At 36.4% G+C, this 22,825-nt stretch overlaps 1 non-coding gene across 1 annotated transcript; it reads right to left on the bottom strand.

Annotated features, from left to right (window-relative positions):
• Window positions 1-21,620: 21,620 nt before the first annotated feature.
• On the bottom strand, window positions 21,621-21,727 carry LOC141663035 (small nucleolar RNA R71). The gene has a single exon (XR_012551126.1). It is a non-coding gene; the product is annotated as a small nucleolar RNA R71 (small nucleolar RNA).
• Window positions 21,728-22,825: the final 1,098 nt, after the last annotated feature.

Below are 22,825 nucleotides of genomic sequence, written 5' to 3' on the forward strand. Positions count from 1 at the left end.
TCCCAGCGTCCATTGTCTCAAACCGAGACCCCAGGTTCAACTCCAGATTTTGGAGGAGCTTTCAAGAATGTGCGGGGACCAAGTTAAATATGAGTACCGCGTACCATCCCCAGATGGATGGGTAGAGTGAAAGGACCATCCAGACACTAGAGGATATGTTGAGAGTCTGTGCAATAGACTTTAAAGGAAGTTGGGATGATCACTTGCCGTTGATCGAGTTTTCTTATAACAATAGCTTTTATGCTAGCATCGGAATGCCACCTTATGAGGCCCTGTACGGAAGAAGGTGTCGATCTCCCTTATACTGGGATGAAGTAGGGGGTCGGAAGATGCTCGGACCCGAAGTGGTCCAAAGGACCAAAGACATAGTGGATCTCATCAGAGGACGGCTGGTAGCAGCCCAAGACAGACAGAATAAATATGCAGACCTAGCCCGAAAGGACAAGGAGTATGAAGTAGGGGACTTAGTACTACTAAAAGTATCCCCTTGGAAGGGGTTAATGAGATTCAGAAAGAAAGGAAAACTAAGCCCAAGATACATTGGACCTTTTGAGATACTACGACGGATTGGGAAGTTGGCTTACGAGCTAGCCTTACCCCCGAACCTACAACAAGTTCATAATGTGTTCCATGTGTCAATGCTAAGGAAGTATCATCGGGATGCCAGACACATAGTGGAGTATGAGCATGTAGATATGCAACCAGATCTGACTTACGTGGAGAAACCAGTAAGGATTATAGATAAGAAGGAGCAGGTGCTTCAGAACAAAGTGATCAAGCTAGTCAGAGTGCTATGGTAGAATCATAATGTGGAAGAATCAACTTGGGAACTAGAGAGCGCAATGCTAGAAAAGTACCCCCATTTGTTTTCTATTTGATTCCGGGACGAAATCCTATTAAGGAGGGGAGACTGTAATAACCCCCAAAATTTTGAACTTTTTGTAACCCTTATGAATAGTGTTTTTGCTGAATGAGAAAACTTTTAATGCCACACTATGTAGGGGTTCTGTTATGGATATTCTGAGATTTTATTAGTACTCTATATGGTATATAAGTGTATGTAAAGATCGTCAGAATCCAATTCCGAACACTTTGATTTTTTCCCGGAAATCCACTAGATACGGAAAGAATTGAGTATAAGGTAACAGGATAAAAAGGATTTAAATAAAAGGATTATAAGAGAGGATCATAAAAGGAATATAATGTATTGAGAAAGGCTAAGGAAACCCAAGTAATAAGATCCCGGGTATGATCCCTCAAACGAGAAACGAGAACGAAAGTTAAGCGAACCGTATAACAGATCAGCGGTCATTAGGCAAACAATTAGGAAGTTAATCAAGGAGGTTAGGGATGATGAGGTCATCCAACCAATAAGAAGAGGGCAAGTAAGGGATGATGACATCATAAGCATGACATAAGGGGAAGGAGGCGTGGTTGATTTAAAACCACACAAAGTTCAAGGTTGGAAAGGTAATTAACCAAAAACAAAACAAAAACAACCAAGCTAATCTAAACAAATCAAAAACACAAAATCATTTTATTTCTCCCACATTTGCTCTCGGCTTTTCTCCATTTCAAGAAGAAAATTTTTCAAAATTCAAGTTCCAAGCTTCCTTAATTGGTAAGTTAATTATCTAGTACTCCTTATGCATAGATATAGCTATCCTATGAGTTTAAGCCTCCAAATCATTCACAATCTTCTCCAAGAAATCAATGAAGAAGACAATGAATAGTGATTTCAAGGTTTTTAACTTGTTTTTTTCTTGTTTTTCCTTTAAGATCCAAGCATCCTTAAGTCATCTCAAGGCTTCTTAAGGCTTCCTAGCTACTCCAATCACTTCAAGGAAGGTATAACATCTCCAAACCCTAGATTTACTTTGTATATTAGGATGATTTTGATAGTTATGGTAAAAGAGTAGCTTGACGCTTGTTGGTTTAGAGTTTGGGTTGGAATGGTAGTGAATTGAATGTTGAAATCTTATGGTTTGGTTAAAGGACTTAAGTATAGTTTAAATTCAAGTTTAAGAATAAGTATAAATTGTTAATATTGAGTTGATTGGGGCTGTTATGATGTAGTGTGGATGGATGTTGGTTGTATGAATGAATTGGGATTGATTGGTGGTTGAATTGGAATGGTATAAAATTGGGAAATCGCGTAAACATAGCCGTCGTAATGTCTGATTTACTTTAGACTGCTTTTGTTCATAACATTAGGACCCGAGAACTCCCTTCTAGGTTTTGACCATTGCCATTTTTAGATAGTTCATGTTACGAGCTTCGTTTTGATATGTGGTTCGTTTGATTCCGATGTACGGTTTAGGAGAAACGGCCGTTTTAAGTAACGACATTTCGCAAACGAATCGTTACCCCTCGCCTTACTTTGAAACCTATGTTAAAGACCAAAAATGGTTAATTAGGGTATGAAACAATTATTTTAAGTGTGTGAGGCAGTTGATAAGACACTCGCGAAAGAATCTCCTTAAAACTCATAATGGTTAATTTATTAAAAATGGTGGAGCCGAGGGTACTCGAGCGACTTAAGAAAATCATTAAGCGCAAAGCGAGCGTTAGAGTCTAAATTGGTTAAAGTATAGATTTACAAGTGACTTTGGTTTAATTCCAACTTATATGTTGTTTATAGGTTACCAGACTCGTCCCAAGCCATTAATAAACCCCAGTCGCTCAGGCAAGTTTTCTACCCGTATAACTGTTGTTGTGATGTATATGTGTATATGCATGATCTTGCGATAAATGGATATTTGTTATTAGCAAATTCTTGCGATATATTGTAGCATGTGATATGGTATATATGCATGCCTGGTTCATATTCTTGATTTATATATCTGTTGGTTCAAATGCTTATAGTTGCATAATACCTATGCTAGAGATAAGCGGTATTTGAGTTTACCCTTAGTACAGGGGATCAAAAGATGAACTTTTTCTAAAATCGGGAGGCGAGGCTCTCGAGTATAATATATATATATATATATATGAATAGTTTTCAAAACTATTAATCGAATAAGGTTTATTCGATAACTTTATATTATTTAATGAATATTATTTGAATATTCATTCGAGGACTTATGACTCTGTTTATTCTATTTAATGATTATTAATTGGATATTCATTTGAGGATGTATGACTTCGTTTATTTTATTTAATGAATATTATTTATAATATTCATTCGAGGTATTATGACTCCGCTTATTATTTAATAATATTCTTTATTTTACTATAGAATAATGTTCGATAATCAAACTTACTTTCGATTATTCAAATAAAGATAGTACTTTCATATAAGTATATCTTTGGTTATTTAATATCCATTTCAAGTATGAGTTTTAAAACTTCTACTTCGAATATTTTTATAAGGATTATCTTTATGAAAATATTATTTAAATAATAATATTCAGATATCTCTAATATATCGGGACTGATTTATTTTAATAAATCAGCAGTACTCCAAACATTCTTAAAAATGTTTTCGAGTCTTCAAAATGATTTCTAAAAGTTAGGGCGGATCCCAAAACTCATTATTTTATATTTAAGATCCTCCTTTCAAAGGGGATTTAAATACTCGCTCAAAACCTGAGGGATCCGGCTCTGTGGTGTATATTATATTCACAACGAGGTTGTTATTTTGACAAATGAATTGATTATTTACCCAACGTTCGGGAAGTAAGCCCATCTAATTGAGTCGGCATAAGCGACAGGCCGGGGTACGGTCTATCAAAGTGTAAGTGGCTGGGTGGCAGTCCATCAACGCGTAAGAGGCCGGGTGGCGGTCCAGCACAAGGTCCTTATGTGGTCAGGGTGATGACCGGTGGGGGATTCATCCATCTACTAGTAGAAAAGGTTACTTATTGGTATCTTTTCCTGATCAGCAAGATATCGGGTTTATGCCAAAATTCTTTTCCTTTCCAAAATTCATTGGATGTTACAAACTCTGTTCATACTTTACATAACAGAGGTTCCAGGAAAAGTTTAAGAGATATATATGTGGATATATATATCGGGACTAAATAAAGTATCTCGTAACTTTATTTCATTCAATAATATTTCAAAGATTGAATCTATTCAAGTCTTAACTTGTGGTCTCATCTATGGGATGACCCTTTTTTAAACCTATAATACTTTGAATAATGGTAGTTCAAGTAGCCTTATAAATGATATAAGTATAGTGAAGTATTTGGTAACTTCATCCCTTATTTTTGCTTATATCCAGTAAGTAATTATCTTACACTTGATAAAAGATTTTAGTAAGTTATCCATTTAGATACTTGCATTATTGTTTACACTATATATTATCTTGCGAGCTGTAATGCTCACTCTTGCTTTATTTCTTCATCACACAACAACAGTTAGGAAAGATGGCCAGACTCAAGCAGACCCAGCGCAAGAGCGTGGGAAGCGCCCCGCACCTTCCTGTTGAGATCATAGCTGCTATAGCTGCAGAGGTAGATCTATCTGTAGATCAGACCTTCTACTTTTGAGAATCAATTATGTATAATTATAACTTGTGGCAGATAATGGCAATTAATTATAAACTTATTAAGGAATCATTTTGGGTTGTAATAACTTTTAAATTGTGGATTCAAAGACTTGTACTTATTTCAATTTCATCTCTGAGACTATAACGGGTTGTGTTGTGTGTTAGTGTGGGGTCACAACATGAGGTTATTTATTGTTAATTAAGTGAAGTGATATTGTGAAAAGAAAGACCGTGACGACCCGGATCCCTGACCCCGGATCTGGGGGTGTTACACTAAAGGTGGTGTTCCAAAGGTTGGTGATTGTCACTATTGCAAGAAACCAGGTCATTGGAAGAGGAGCTGTCATGCTTATTTGGAGGATCTGAAGAAGAAGAAGGCTGCTGTTGCCAGTTCTGATTCTGGTATTTATGTTATAAAAGTCAATTTGTCTACTTCTACATCTTGGGTATTATATACTGGATGTGGTTCTCATATTTGTATAAATGTGCAAGAACTTCAGGAAAGTAGGACATTGGCGAAGAGAGAAGTTGACCTACGAGTTGGAAATGGAGAAAAGGTTGTTGCTTTAGCTGTAGGGACTTATCGTTTATCGTTGCCCACTGGGCTTATTTTAGAACTAGATAACTGTTTTTACGTGCCTATTGTAATAACCCCAATTTTTGGAATTTTTGAAACATGGATGAATAGTAACTTTTGCTGATGATGCTGATTAAGGAAAATTATCAAACCACGCTATATAGGAGTACTGTTATGGAAATTCTAAGATCGTATTAGTATTCCATAAAGTAAATAAGTGTATGTAAAGATCGTCAGAATCAATATTCAAACACTTTGATTTTTCCCGAAAATCCACCAGATACCAAAAGAATTGAGTATAAGGTAACATGATTAAAAGGATTTAATTCAAGGATTATAAGAGAGGATCATAAAAGGAATATAAAATATGGAGAAAGGTTTAGGGGAACCCAAGTAATAAGATCCCGGGTATGATCCCTCAAACGATAAACGAGAACGAAAGTTAAGCGAACCGTATGACAGACCAGTGGTCATTAGCCAAGTAATTAGGAGCTAATCAAAGAGGTTAGTGATGATGATGTCATCACACCAACAAGAAGAGGACAAGTGTGGGAGGATGACATAGGAGGATGACATAAGCATGACCAAAAGGGAAGGAATTGTTGGATGATTGTGAGCCACACAATTTTTACCATGGTAACAACCTAATTAACAAGCAAATCATCACACAAATACCTAGGCAACCAAACAAGAAGCATTTCTTCTCCCCCTCATTCTTGCTCTCGGCTTTTCTATGAAAAGCAAAGGAGAATTTTCAAAACTCAAGCTACACACCTTCTAAAATCAAGAGGTTTGTTTCTTTAGCTTCCATAATTCATAACTTAGATGAGCCATAAGTGTAAGCTCAAGATTCCATGTTTAACATATCTAATCAATTCATCAAAGTTCTTGGTGAATAGTATTTTCAAGAAACTAACTTTGTGTTTTCTTATGTTTTCTTCAAGATCCAAGCTTAGTAGAGATAGTTAGTGGTTATTTAAGGCTTCCTAAGTGATTCTCCACTCTCCAAGGAAGGTATAACCCCTCCAAATCCTAACTTTACTTTGAGTATTAGGTTTGGTTTTGTTTGTTATAGTTCATGAGAGCATGATTCTTGTATGTTTAGAGTTTGGTTGGAATTGTAATGAGTTTGGAGTTGTAAATCTTGGATTATTGGTTAATGAACTTAAGTATAGTTTTAGTTCATGTTTGAGAATAATATAAATTAGAGAACTTGAGGTGTTGGGGCTGTTTTAGTATTTTATGGATGGAGTTTGGTTGTATGGTTGATTTGTGGTTGATTTGTGGTTGATTTGGAGTAGGATAAAATTTGGTAATCGCGTAAACTTAGCCGTCGTAATGCCCGATTTACTTTAGACTGTTTTGTTCTTAACATCAGGACCTGAGAACTCAATTTTAGGTTTTGACCATTGCCATGATTAGATAGTTCATGTTACGAGCTTCGTTTTGATATGTGGTTCACTTGAATCCGATGTACGGTTTAGGAGAAACGACCGTTTTATGTAACGGCGTTTCGCGAATGAACCATTACCCCTGACCTTACTTCGAAACCTTGGTTAAGGCTCTTAAATGACTAATTGGAGTATGAAACAATTATGTAAAGTGGACTAGGAAGTTGGTAGGGTATTCGCGAAAGTGTCGCCTTAAAATCCAAAACGGTTAATTTATTAAAAATGGTGGAGCCGAGGGTACTCGAATGACTTATGTGATTCGTTAAGCGTAGGAGTGACCATAAGCGAACATTAGGGTTCAATTGGTTAAAGTCTAGTTTCTTAAGCGACCGGGGCTTAATTCCAACTTATGTTGTTGTTCATAGGTTATCGGACCCACTCTAAGCTTAAGTCTATCCGGGAGCACTCAGGTAAGTTTTCTACCCGTTATACTGTTGTTGTGATGTATATATGTGTATGCATTATCTTGTGATAGATGCATGATGGTTAATTAGCAAATCTTGCGATATATTGGAGCATGCTGATATGGTATATGTGCATGTCTGTTTCATAATCTTGATATCTAATTGTTGATTCAAATGCTTATAAGTTGCATAATACCTATGCTAGAGATAAGCAGTGGTTGCGTATACCCTTAGTATAGGGGACCCAAAGGTGAATATTTTCTAAACCGGGAGTCGATGTTCCCGAGTATAATATATATATATATATATATTTATATATATATATAGATATAATTTTCAAAACTATTAATCGAATAAGGTTTATTCGATAACTTTATTTTAATTAATGAATATTAGTTTAAATATTCATTCGAGAACTTATGACTCCGTTTATTTTATTTAATGAATATTATTTTGAATATTCATTCGAGGACTTATGACTCCGCTTATTTTATTAAATAATATTCTTTATTTTATTAAAAAATGATGTTTCGATAATCAAACTTATTTTTGATTATTTAAATAAAGATCGTATATCTTTGGTTATTTATTATTCATTTCAAGTATAAGTTTTAAAACTTCTACTTCAATTATTTTTATAAGGATTATCCTTTTGGGAATATTATTTAGATAATAATATTCAGATATTTTCTAATATATCGGGACTGATTTATTTCATTAAATCAGCATTACTCCAAACATTCTTAAAAATATTTTCGAGTATTCAAAATGATTTTAAAAGTTAGAGCGGATCCCAAAACTCATTTTTATATTTAAGATCTTCCTTTCGAAGGGGATTTAAATACTCGCTCAAAACTTGAGGGATCCGGCTCAGTGGTGTATTTTACATTCGTAACGAGGTTGCTGTTTTGATAAATGAATTGATTACTTACCCACGTTCGGGAAGTAAGTCCATCTATTGAGTCGGCATAAGCAACATGGGCTCAGTGGGCATCCATGAAAGTGTAAGTGGCTCAGTAGGAGTCCATCAAATGCGTAAGTGGCTGAGTGACAGTCCAACATAAGGTCCTATTGCGGCCAGGGTGATGACCGGTGGGGAATTCGTCCATCTACTAGTAGAAAATGTTACTTATTGGTATCTTTGCCTGATCAACAAGATATAATGATATCCCAAGGTTTTCTCCTTTCCAAATTCATTGGATATTACAGCTCTGTTTATAATTTTCATAACAGAGGTTTTCAAGGAGTGTATGAAATGTATATATATAGGTGTGTATATATATATCAGGACTTAATGAAGTATCTCGTAACTTCATTATTTATAATGATTTCAAAGAATGAATCTATTCAAGTCTTATCTTGTAGTCTCATCAGTGTGATGAACTTTCGAATCTAATTATAACTTGAACGGTGGTAGTTCAAGTAGTATTCGGAAAAGATATAAGTATATTGGAGTATCTTGTAACTTCATCTTTTAAACTTATATCTAGTAAATGATTATCTTATGCATATCAAAGATTTTCAGAAAAACGTTAAGACAAGGTTAGATATATGAGATCACCTTGCAACGATATTTTTATACAGTTATAAACTGGAACTCTGTGTATATTATACATGTCAGAGGATTTCTAAGATTGTGAAAAGTATATATGTATATATATACTGAATATTTTGCGACTTGTCGCGTTAAGATATCAACTTGGTTCATTTCTTCTTGACCAAGACTTTCATGAGTACTATGAGAATGCTCATGTATTGTTAAATATTATACATATTATTTCGGTGGGCTTGTTGCTCACCCTTGCTTTCTTCTTTCATTACACAACAACAGATAGACAAGGTGAACATGATCAAGCTCCCAATTCGCTAGCGGATAGGAAACGTTCCGCAGTTTCCTATAGGCGTTGATGCCGCCGTAGCTGAGGCAGGAACTACCAATAGGCTAGGTTTTCAACTATTGATGTACTATACTTATGTATATTATGAATTGTAATAATGGAAAAGAATATGTAAATTTATTCAGAAACCCTTTTGAGGTGTAATGACTTATAATTGTGGAATAAAATGACTTGTGTTATTTTTGGTATTCATCTCTGAGACTATAACTTGTGGTGTGTGTGTATAATGTGGGGTCACAGTACGCAGTAGTTGGTTGACGGTTAAGATAAGGTATTGATAAGGGAAATGGAATACGTGACAACCCGAATCCCCGACCCCGGATTTGGGGGTGTTACAGAAATGGTATCAGAGCTACGCGTTATAAACCTCAGAGATGAAGTGACATTAAAATAATAAGTTCACTAAGATAAATAAGAACTCTTGCCAAGTTCATAGTCGGAGTACCTAACGTAGTACTGACAGTTAAAACCCTTATGGGAACCCTTATAAATAACATGATAGAAGCGTAGTTCGTTATCGTATATGGTAGCGTGACTCCGAACCCTGAGGTTGAGGAACAACAACGCGATGATGTTTTATTAGTTGTTGGAGATCAGATTGTGGATGCGATAGAGCGTCCTAACGCGGGACCGGATGATGTTAATATTGAGGATGTAGCGGTTGAGGATGTTATCCCAGAAGGGATTGTTGCTGAGAAGGATCTCGTGGAGGATCCTAACAAGACTGAAGAGATGGTCGCTGAGGAATTGATAACCATGGTTAGAGCGACTACCAGAGGTAGGATTGGCCGGTCACTACCGGAGGTTCGTTCAAGTTTGTAAAGATAGTAGCCCCTTTAACTCAGCTTACTCATAAGACTGAGAAGTTCGAATGGACAGAGAAATGCGAGAACAGCTTTCAAGAACTGAAGCAAAGGTTGGTGATGGCTCATATGTTGTCGTTGCCGGATGGAAAAGGAGATTTTGTGATTTGTAGTGACCCTTCGCATAAGGAATTAGGGTGCTTCTTATACAACACAACAAGGTAATCGCGTACGCATCAAGACAATTAAGGGAATATAAAATTCGATATCCCCACCCATGAACTTGGGCTCGTGGCAATAGTTTTGCCCTAAAGATTGGAGGCACTACTTGTATGGAGAGAAGTGCGAGATTTACCCAAGCCATAAGTGCTCTAGTGCATTTTCACGCTGAAAGAGCTCAACATGCGCCAGAGGAGGTGGTTAGAGCTAATCAAGGATTACGATTATGAGATTCTTTATCATCCAGAGAAAGCCAAAATGGTTGCTAATGCCCTTAGTATAAAGGAGAGACTCAAGATGAAAATGTCTTTGGGAGAGTTGATAAGAGATTTTCAGAAAATGGAAATAGAAGTGAAGGTAACTGGAACCGGTACCGAAACGTTGTTTGAGATTGCAATACAGCCCGAATTATCGAAAAAGATCATATTGTGCCAAGAAAAAAAAAGTGATGAATGAAGGAAGAGAGTCAATGACTGGAGAAGAGATTAATACCAAGAAAGATGATAAGGGAATAACGAGGTATTCCTACAGAATTTGGGTTCCAAATGTTCAAGAGCTTAAGGACTGGATCTTAGATTAAAATCCATAGCTCGAGGAATAAGATTTAGGGCAAACCCCGAATGTGATAGTCAGGGAGGTTGCCATTAAGAAAGAAGGAGCCCATAACATAATGAAGTGGAAAATAAGGATTTTAACGTATAAGATAACCCCAAGTATGGGAGAAGGATGAAACATTTCATACTAAGGAAACAGAAAGTCGAGTAAGGAAAGGAGACCCGAGACGGTACTCCTATACGGTAATTCATGGACCTATCTAAAAAGAACTTAGACTATTATCCCAACCACCACCTTGAGGAAATAATGCGGTAGGAAATCCTTTCATGACCTTTAAGCCGCTAAGCTCTCAGAGTTCCAAGGAACAGGTTGACCCAGTCGAGGTAAGAGCCTGGCTAAAGGAAATATAGGAATCATTTGAGATTCTAAATGATTGGCGAAGCACAAAAGACTGTTTTTGTCACTTACCCTCCTAAGAGAGAGGCCACCCGTTGGTGAAAGGCCAAGAAGGGCACAGAGCCAGAGGTTATAATAAACTGATTAAAGTTCAGACAATTGTTTTCGGGAAAGTACTTCCCAAGGTTATAGAGGTAGTGTAAAAGCTTTAGAGCCAGAACAAAGGCGGACGAGTATGATGAATTATGAATCTAAGTTGTAAAAGTTGTCAAGATTCGTTCTGAGGACACGAATCCAGAATGACAGGGTGTTTGAAATCAATGCTTATGTTGTGTTGGTTCATGTAATGGTTGTAATAGAACGAAAATAAAAGACTGAAAAGGGCAGGATTATAAAAGGATATAAAGGAAAGAGAGTTGAGAAGTGATAAGGGAGTTAGGTATGGGAAACCCTAAGAAACCCTTTCAATAAATATAGAGAAGTGTGTCATCATCAGCACGATGGTGACTGATCATGAGATAAATTCAAGGTTTGAAGGCGTAAGCGATACGTATAGTTAATTCCCTTAAAGTTGACAGTATTCGATGAAAATTTGAGATTGATCGATTGATTAATAAGGAAACACGGATGGACTGAGGAGACAAGAAAGTAAGAAATTAGGAAAATTGGATGAAGGAAGTGACCTTCAAGAATGTGAAGTGTAAGTAACGCATGTGAATTGATACCCAAAAAGGGAGACACCAAGTATAGAAGATATCTCAACATTGAGATGACTGTTGAGATAAACAACAAAAGTAAATGAGGATTTAGTAAAAAGAAGTTCACGTTGAACACGACCAATATCTTCCAGAACATCCATGTGATTATTAACAGGTCAGGAAAGAAAAGCGGATAACCATGTTATCTTTTGGAGGCCAAATGGATTGACCTCAATTTGAATAAGAATGTTATTGTGAAATTAGGTATAGACTATCGAGGTGGGAATGATTGAATAAGATACCCTTATCAGGGATATATGACTTGATTTACCCATGGAAGAATGCGGGTACCTTTTTAAAGGTGGAATTAGGATAAAACCTCGATAACTTGAGAGGAACCATAGGGGAATGCATGAAGGTTGACATTTCACCCTTAATAGGGATAGTATGAGTTTTGATAGTATGAATTGGAAAGGACTAAGGTAACAACAACCTTTAAAGATCAGTAGAGAAATTTTTCAAAAGTACTTAAACAATGGTTCTAGTATTAGTAAATGGTATCTTGATATACCCTGTGCCTAGGGTGTACCTGATGAAGGATTTAAGGATAACCTTAGAGGTTTTACAAGGAGAAAGGTAATTTTCAAAGTTCTCAAGAATAGAAATTTTGATGAAGAAAATATGACGTAATTATAATAATGCCAGGTGGGGCATGTGTTGAACCATAAGAAAGTATAGATCGATCCAATGAGGGTCGAGATTGGTGAAAACAAGAATGACCCAAGATAAGAGACGTCCTAAGTATGATCGGGAGTCAGTCATGACAATGTTCACATCTAAAGACTAAGGCAATGACTTATGGAAAAATGGTGATTTTTTTTCTCACCAGGACTTAAGAGAAGCATTTTCACATAAGCAGTGATTGAAATGAGGTAGAAAATTTAGTTGGAGGTGGTTAAAATGACATTGATTGTAAGGAAAGTTTACTATCAGGAAAGGCCAAAGAGGTGGCCAACACTTTAAGTGTAAGAGGACAATTATCGGCGCTTGTGCCAGAGGAATACAGTGATAATGGTTAATTCCGTGAAGGTTGTATTATGGTGTGAAAGATTGAGATTCCTTCTGATGACTATGCGGTACTCAACCGTAAAAGTAGTTTGGTAAAGATTTAATTCATGTAATCACCGTGAGCGGGCTTTCTATCTTAGAAGGTCCTATCTTGAGATAAGCCAGGAGCATGTTACGAAAGGACTAAATGAACCTTTGAGCTTCATGTCTCCCAGTAAAGAAATATGGTTAATAATGGTATTAGCCTGCTATCGTTGCTTTGATTGAAACTCTTCTGCAATTTTATCTGCTTCATGTCATGTATGTACGTCAGGATCAGGAATGTTCTTCATGAATCATGAATGGTGATTATGTTACCTCCTTAGAAGGATTCAATATGATATGAATGGACTCCGTATGGTTAGCTATTAAAACTTCATGGAAAATGAATGACTACAGTAGGTCAACGGTGGGCCATAGTAATGCAGGAATGATTCTGCGAGTAATGAGCCGATTACTTACAACCGTGAGAGTTGTATTGGAATGGATGTTGAGAGTGAGTACCACTAATCAGGTCGTGGTGGTGTATAAGTTATCATTGATAGGCTAATTAAGTCGATTATCTACCTATTGAATACTTATTCCTTCTTATCAATAGAGAGTCGTATTACTATACGAGGAAGGTTGCGGTGCAAGCATAGAATTCTAATAACGATGATGTCTAGAATAAAATCCCTTATTCGAGTTTCGATGTCGAGGGAGTTTCAAAGGTGATTGTGTATAAGCTCGAGCAAGAGCATGGGTCCATAGAATGATGGACAGAATATCAAAAATATTTAGTCATGTGAAATACGATACTATAATACCTGATGTTGATATATATACGTATATGTTTTGTTCTCCTATGACAAACCTCTATAGTTCAGAGGTAGATTCCAAGCCAGATATTTTGTGGCTGAATATTTTATATATATAAAATTCTCTTCAATTTATTCTTTTCTCTCCCTTTCATTTTGTATAAGCTGAGAAGAACAACCCTTGCAGAAGGGGAGGTATTGCCGAATGACTATCTATCTGTGTGATAGAAGCCTAGTAGGATACCACATGTTGTTTAATTGCTTATCAAGTACTAAAGGCTGGCCACCTTCTGTACTAACTATGCAATAGAACAAGTGTTCATGATCATAATGATCTCTCAACAAATTCCTTTAATTCTATATGATTGATCAAACTTTGGAAAATAGAAATAGCTGAAAAAGGAGTAGTAAAGATATGGTGGTATTCGGAATGGAAACACGTTCGTGATACCAAGGTTGACGTGGTTATTAAAAGGTTATAGAACGCTAACGAGCAAAAGTGTAACCAGTATAGTATTATGTACGGAAGATAGTAACGACTACGAACAAGAAAAGAAGGAGTATTGAGAAGCAAAAGCTATAGTGCTAGAAGCTATGATGAGAGTCTATGCAATAGACTTGAAAGAATTTGGAATGATCATTTATCATGAATTGAATTTTCTTACGACAATAGATCGTATGTCAGTATCGGAATACCGCCTTATGCGATCCTTGAGGGAAGACAATGTCGATCTCCCTTATATTAGGATGAAGTTGTAGAGCGCAAGATGCTCGGACCCGCAGTAGTCCAAAGTACCAATGATATAATAAATCTAATCAGAGGACGGCTGGTAGTAGCCCAAGATGGACATAAGAAGTATGTTAATTTGACACGAAAGGACAAAGAATAGGAAGTAGGGGACCTAGTGCTGTTATAGGTATTCCCTTGGAAAGGATGGATGAGGTCCGGAAAGAAAGGAAAGCTAAGCCCACGAATTATTGGACCCTTGGATATATTAAGACGTATTGAGAAGTTAGCATATGAGCTAGCCCTACCCCCGAACATGTAGCAAATTCATAACGTGTTCCACGTATCAATGTTAAGGAAGTGTAATTCGGATGCCAGACAAATAGGGGCATATGAGCGCATAGACATGCAACCAGACGTAACCTATATGGAGCAACCAGGAAGGGTTATAGATTGAAAAGGAACAAGTGCTTAGGAGAAGGGTTATCAAACTAGTCAGAGTTTGATGGTAGAACCACAATGTAGGAAAATTTACTTGAGAGTTAGAAAGTGCAATGCTAAGAGAGCATCCCTATTCATTTTCTATCCGATTCCGAGACGGAATCCTTTTAAGGAGGGGAGACTATAATAACCCCAATTTTTGGAATTTTTGAAGCACGAATGAATAGTAACTTTTGCTGATGATGCTGATTAAGGAAAATTATCAGACCACGCTATATAGGAGTACTGTTATGAAAATTCTAAGATTGTATTAGTATTCCATAAAGTAAATAAGTGTATGCAAAGATCGTCAGAATCCAAATTCAAACACTTTGATTTTTACCGAAAATCCACCAGATACCGAAAGAATTGAGTATAAGGTAACATGATTAAAAGGATTTAATTCAAGGATTATAAGAGAGGATCATAAAAGGAATATAAAATATTGAGAAAGGTTTAGGGGAACCCAAGTAATAAGATCCCGGGTATGATCCCTCAAACGATAAACGAGAACGAAAGTTAAGCGAACCGTATAACAGATCCGCGGTCATTAGCCAAGTAATTAGGAGCTAATCAAAAAGGTTAGTGATGATGATGTCATCACACCAACAAGAAGAGGACAAGTGTGGGAGGATGACATAGGAGGATGACATAAGCATGACCAAAAGGGAAGGAATTGTTGGATGATTGTGAGCCACACAATTTTTACCATGGTAACAACCTAATTAACAAGCAAATCATCACACAAATACCTAGGCAACCAAACAAGAAGCATTTCTTCTCCCCCCTCATTCTTGCTCTCGGCTTTTCCATGAAAAGCGAAGGAGAATATTCAAAACTCAAGCTACACGCCTTCAAAAAACAAGAGGTTTATTTCTTTAGCTTCCATAATTCATAACTTAGATGAGCCATAAGTTTAAGCTCAAGATTCCATGTTTAACATAGCTAATCAATTCATCAAAGTTCTTGGTGAATAGTGTTTTCAAGAAACTAACTTTGTGTTTTCTTATATTTTCTTCAAGATCCAAGCTTAGTAGAGATAGTTAGTGGTTATTTAAGGCTTCCTAAGTGATTCTCCACTCTCCAAGGAAGGTATAACCCCTCCAAACCCTAACTTTACTTTGAGTATTAGGTTTGGTTTTGTTTGTTATAGTTCATGAGAGCATGATTCTTGTATTTTTAGAGTTTGGTTGGAATTGTAATGAGTTTGGAGTTGTAAATCTTGGATTATTGGTTAATGAACTTAAGTATAGTTTTAGTTCATGTTTGAGAATAATATAAATTGGATAACTTGAGGTGTTGGGGCTGTTCTAATATTTTATGGATGGAGTTTGGTTGTATGGTTGATTTGTGGTTGATTTGGAGTAGGATAAAATTTGGTAATCGCGTAAACATAGCCGTCGTAATGCCCGATTTACTTTAGACTGTTTTGTTCTTAACATCAGGACCCGAGAAATCACTGTTAGGTTTTGACCATTGCCATGATTAGATAGTTCATGTTACGAGCTTCGTTTTGATATGTGGTTCGCTTGAATCCGATGTACGGTTTAGGAGAAACAACCGTTTTAAATAACGGCGTTTCGCGAATGAACCATTACCCCTCGCCTTACTTTGAAACCTTGGTTAAGGCCCTTAAATGACTAATTGGAATATGAAACAATTATGTAAAGTGGACTAGGCGGTTGGTAGGGTATTCGCGAAAGCGTCGCCTCAAAATCCGTAACGGTTAATTTATTAAAAATGGTGGAGCCGAGGGTACTCGAACGACTTATGTGATTCGTTAAGCGTACGAGTGACCATAAGAGAACGTTAGGGTTCAATTGGTTAAAGTCTAGTTTCTTAAGCGACCGGGGTTTAATTCCAACTTATGTTGTTGTTCATAGGTTATCGGACCCACTCTAAGCTTAAGTTTATCCGGGAGCACTCAGGCAAGTTTCCTACCTGTTATACTGTTGTTGTGATGTATATGTGCATGTCTGTTTCGTAATCTTGATATCTAATTGTTGATTCAAATACTTATAAGTTGCATAATACCTATGCTAGAGATAAGCAGTAGTTGCGTATACCCTTAATATAGGGGACCCAAAGGTGAACATTTTCTAAACCGGGAGTCGATGTTCCCGAGTATAATATATATATATATTTATATATATAGATATAGTTTTCAAACTATTAATCGAATAAGGTTTATTCGATAACTTCATTTTAATTAATGAATATTAGTTTGAATATTCATTCGAGAACTTATGACTCCGTTTATTTTATTTAATGAATATTATTTTGAATATTCATTCGAGGACTTATGACTCCGCTTATTTTATTAAATAATATTCTTTATTTTATTAAAGAATAATGTTTCGATTATCAAACTTATTTTTGAGTATTTAAATAAAGATCGTATATCTTTGGTTATTTATTATTCATTTCAAGTATAAGTTTTAAAACTTCTACTTCAATTATTTTTATAAGGATTATCCTTTGGGGAATATTATTTAGATAATAATATTCAGATATTTTCTAATATATCGGGACTGATTTATTTCATTAAATCAGCATTACTCTAAACATTCTTAAAAATGTTTTCGAGTCTTCAAAATGATTTTAAAAGTTAGAGCGTATCCCAAAACTCATTTTTATATTTAAGATATTCCTTTCGAAGGAGATTTAAATACTCGCTCAAAACTTGAGGGATCCGGCTCAGTGGTGTATTTTACATTCGCAACGAGGTTGCTATTTTGATAAATGAATTGATTACTTACCCACGTTCGGGAAGTAAGTTCATCTATTGAGTCGGCACAAGCAACATGGGCTCAGTGGGCGTCCATGAAAGTGTAAGTGGCTCAGTGGGAGTCCATCAAATACGTTAGTGGCTGAGTGGCAGTCCAGCATAAGGTCCTATTGCGGCCATGGTGATGACCAGTGGGGAATTCGTCCATCTACTAGTAGAAAATGTTACTGATTGGTATCTTTGCCTGATCAGCAAGATATCAGGTTTATGCCAAGGTTTTCTCCTTTCCAAATTCATTGGATATTACAACTCTGTTTATAATTTTCATAACAGAGGTTTTCAAGGAGTGTATGAAATGTATATATATAGGTGTGTATATATATATATCAGGACTTAATGAAGTATTTCGTAACTTCATTATTTATAATGATATTTCAAAGATTGAATATATTCAAGTCTTATCTTGTAGTCTCATCAGTGTGATGAACTTTTGAATCTAATTATAACTTGAACGGTGGTAGTTCAAGTAGTATTCGGAAAAGATATAAGTATATTGGAGTATCTTATAACTTTATCTTTTAAACTTATATCTAGTAAATGATTATCTTATGCATATCAAAGATTTTCAGAAAAAACGTTGAGACAAGGTTAGATAAATGAGATCACCTTGCAACGATATTTTTATACAGTTATAAACTGGAACTCTGTGTATATTATACATGTCAGAGGATTTCTAAGATTGTGAAAAGTATATATGTATATATATACTGAATATTTTGCGACTTGTCCCGTTAAGATATCAACTTGGTTCATTTCTTCTTGACCAAGACTTTCATGAGTACTATGAGAATGCTCATATATTGTTAATTATTATACATATTATTTCGGTGGGCTTGTTGCTCACCCTTGCTTTCTTCTTTCATCACACAACAACAGATAGACAAGATGAACAAGATCAAGCTCCCAATTCGCGAGCGGATAGGAAACGTTCCGCAGTTTCCTGTAGGCGTTGATGCCGCCGTAGCTGACGTAGGAACTACCAATAGGCTAGGTTTTCAACTATTGATGTACCATACTTATGTATATTATGAATTGTTATAATGGCAAAGAATATGTAAATTTATTCAGAAACCCTTTTGAGGTGTAATGACTTATAATTGTGGAATAAAATGACTTGTGTTATTTTTGGTATTCATCTCTGAGACTATAACTTGTGGTGTGTGTGTATATTGTGGGGTCACAGTACGCAGTAGTTGGTTGACTGTTAAAATTAAGTATTGATAAGGGAAATGGAACTCGTGAAAACCCGAATCCCCAACCCCAGATTTGGGGGTGTTACACCTGTGATTTGCAGAAACGTTATTTCAGTTTCTTGTTTGGACAAGAAAGGTTTTTCATTTTTGGTTCAGAATAATAGTTGTTCCTTTTCATTGAATAATGTTACCTATGGGGTTGCACGTTTGTTTAATATTTTATATGTTCTTGATTTAGATACTCATGTCTATAACATAAATAATGATAATAAATATATTAAGATGATAGACTCTAATCAAACATAACTTTGGCATTATCGTTTAGGTCACATAAATGAAAAACACATTTCCAAACTACATCAAGATGGTTACTTGAATAAGTTTGATTTTGAATCATACGAAGAATGCAAATCTTGTCTTATTAGAAAAATGGCTAAAGCTACTTTTACCGGACAAGGTAAAAGGGCCACCGAACGATTGGGACTTATACGTAGTGATGTATGTGGTCCAATGTGTATGATGGCAAGAGGTGGCTTTTACTACATTACATTTACTGACGATTTCAGTAGATATGGATACTTGTATCTTTTGAAGAACAAATCCGATTCTTTTGAAAATTTCAAAGAATACAAGGCCGAAGTGCAAAAGCAAACAGAGGAAAGTATAAAAGTTCTACGATTAGATCGTGGAGGAGAATATTTAAACCTCAAGTTTAAAGTTTTCTTGAAGGAGTGTGGTATCGTATCACAACTTACTTCTCATGGAACGCTTCAATGGAATGGAATTTTTTAGAGGAGAAATCATACCTTGTTGGACATGGTATGATCGATGATGAGTCTAGCAGATCTTCCAATAAGTTTCTGGGGTTATGCTCTAGAAACGGCTACATATACACTAAACCGAGTTCTGTTGAGTGGCACTTATGACACTTTATTACGCTCCATAAAGATTTAAATTGGTGTACGTGTACTCAAGTTGTTGGTGTTTTAATGTGTTTTCTGGTGTTTTTGCGTTTCAGGCATTATTCTAAGAATCAGGTGAATTATCATTATTTTGGTGCTAATATGGTGTTAGGATGATGTCCAAAGAATAAAGCTCCGGAAAGCAACTCGATTGCAGAAGGAATTAAAGAAATTCAGAGGTTTTTCTAGAAGTACGGCGCGCCCGCGCTGGTCTAGCGTGTGACCGCGCCCATTTATCAGAGAGCCAACACGCCCGCACTGATGAAGCGCACGGCCGCGCCAGGTTGGGATCCCAGAACTCTGATTCTAGTTGATTTACAATTGGAGGACTTCTATTTTGCATGGGAAGCTATATATACTTAAATAAAGGATGTTTTCTAAGGAGACAGATATACCAGAGCATAAGGAGAGCCGTAAGAAGACCGTGTTAGCACGATTCAATGAAGACGAAGAAGATCTTGTTTTTACTTGTGAATCTTTGTTCTAAGTTATAACTTGGATGCTAGTTTTCTTATTCGTGAACCTTACTCTTGTTCCGTACTTGGTTTTATTATTTATTCAGTATAAATACTACGTTTATTATACCAAACATTCATCGGAACCCACGTAGATGACGATTCCGATTATGGGCTAATCGTCATCGTGGGGTTCTAGCGGATTTATTTATGGATTTCTTTAGTTAATTTATTTCGATACCTTAATATGTGGTGATTGTATGATAACCTAGTATTGGTTGTGCTTATTCGTCTTATGAGCGTCGCGAACTTATAAGATAGCGTGCTAATCTTTAATGAATCGACAGTGAATTTAAGGATTTAGAACTTGTCATGTTAGCATAGGTTCATGTGTTATTGGTATGCATGATTCGTAGGTAATTTTAACCATCTTACTTGCCCTATGTAATCACGATAGATAACTTGTGCTTTAAAACTTTATGTTGTCAAATTCTATAGACATATAGGGTCTCAATATAATTGGTGTCTATTCAGCTTCTATCTATTTTGTGGATGTCTGGTAGTATGGTATTCGTGCAATGAAAGTTGGCATTTATCAGTTTCGTGTTATCTGATTAGTGTCATCACCATTACATGCTAAGGTTAAGAACAATAAAGCTATTGAATGAAGTATTTAATGAAGTTAGAATCCCATGTTTGTCATATATATTAATTCAACCATTCTCATTCTCTTAGTTATAATTGTTAGTTTAATTCTTAGGTATAATCAAAAACCCAATTTGTTATTCGTCTTAGCATTGAATAATAGTCATATCATTGTTGCATAAGTGCATAAATTAATTAGTTAACCAAAGTCGGCCTCTGTGGGAACGAACTAGAGATAATTCTATATTACTTGCGAACGTGTATACTTGCGTGTAATATTAGCGCGTGTTTAGCGACTAACAATTTTTGGTGCCGCTGCTGGGTACTGCAGTGTTACTTTTTTGTTTATGTGTATGTCATCAGTGATCGTTAAAGTTCATTGACTCAGACATTGTTACATATCTGTTTTCTTGTCTTATTTCAGGTACCCTAACGAGCGTGTATGTATACGCGTTCGCGGTCTCGTAAGAGAACTCTGGATAAAGCCGAGGAAGAAGTTGTAGTGGGTCGAATGGAAGTTTTTGAGGACGAAGAGAAGGTAGGAGAAGAAGAAGAAAAAATCGAGGAACCAGCTTTAGTAGTGATGGGAGATCAAGCAGAATTTCCTAAGGCTTTGATGGACTATTCTCAGCCTAAGATCAATGATATTCAATCAAGCATCATCAGGCCAGCCATCTTGGCTAACGCTTTTGAGATCAACTCAAGCACGATTCAGATGATACAGAACTCAGTTCAGTTTGGGGGTTCTCCTACTGAAGATCCCAACATGCACAGCAGGGATTTCATCGATATCTGCAACACTTTCAAGTTCAATGGTGTGACTGAAGATGCTATCACACTGCGACTATTCCGATTCTCTCTGAGGGATAAAGAGAAGTGCTAGTTATATTCTCTACCACCAGGGTCTATCACCACATGGGAGGATCTTGCTCAAAAGTTTCTCACTAAATCCTTTCCTATGGCGAAGAATGCTGTAATCAGAAATGCTCTTACTCAGTTTGCTCAACAAACTAGAGAATCTCTGTGTGAGGCTTGGGATCGATATAAGGAGATGCTAAGAAAGTGCCCACACCATGGCATGCCTGATTGGATGATTATAAACTGTTTCTACAATGGATTGGATGCTACTTCTAGACCCATGCTCGATGTAGTGTTAGGAGGAGCCTTGTGGGCTAAAAGCTACAATGAAGCTTATGAATTGATTGAACTGATGGTTGCTAATGAAAACCAAGGCGGTAACTTTAGCTGTAACAAGCTAATGAAAAATCCGAATTAGAGGAGTTGAATCTTATGTGCATGAGTCAAGCTATTTCTATCAAGACCTTGGAAAATCAAATTGGACAAATTGCCAATGCCTTGCTAAATCATCAACCTGGTACATTACCTAGTGAAACTGAAGTGCTAGGGAAGAGGGAAGCTAAGGAGCAGGTAAAGGAAATCACTTTGAGGTCTGGAAAGGTTGTGAATCCCGAACAAACTCAAATTTCGAATGAAGAAGCTGGGGCTGAAGAAGAAGTAGAGCAGCATGAAGCAGAAGTGGAACCAAGGAAGAGAACTGTTGAGCACACTCCTTCTGAGGTAATACAGGAGAGAAACAGATTTATCCTCCACTGCCTTTTCCTAAGCGGCTGTAGAAGAAAAAGCTGGATAAGCAATTTGAGAAGTTTCTAGAGGTGTTTAAGAAACTTCATATCAACATAACTTTTGATGAGGCTCTTGAGTAGATGCATAGTTACGCAAAGTTTATGAAAGGTATTCTCTCTCGGAAAGTGAAGCTAGATGATTTAGAGACTGTCACTCTCACGGAAGAATGCAGTGCTTTGCTGCAACAGAAGTTGCCTCCGAAGGTTAAAGATCCAGGAAGCTTCACTATTCCATGCACTATTGGAAAAGTGTCTTTTGACAGATGCTTATGTGACTTGGGAGCTAGCATCAATCTGATGCCTTTGTCAATCTTCAAGAAGTTGAATCTGCCTGATCCAAAACCAACTATATGACTTTGCAGTTGGTCGACCGTTCTATTACATATCTGCAAGGTATTGTGGAGGATGTCTTGGTCAAGGTTGATAAACTCATCTTCCCTGCTGATTTCGTAATTCTTAATTTCGAGGAGGATAAGAAGATTCCCATAATTTTGGGAAGACCTTTCTTGGCAACTGGCCGAACCTTGATAGATGT

The sequence above is a fragment of the Apium graveolens genome, chromosome 5 (genome assembly GCF_009905375.1).
Source record: "Apium graveolens cultivar Ventura chromosome 5, ASM990537v1, whole genome shotgun sequence".
NCBI lineage: Eukaryota > Viridiplantae > Streptophyta > Magnoliopsida > Apiales > Apiaceae > Apium > Apium graveolens.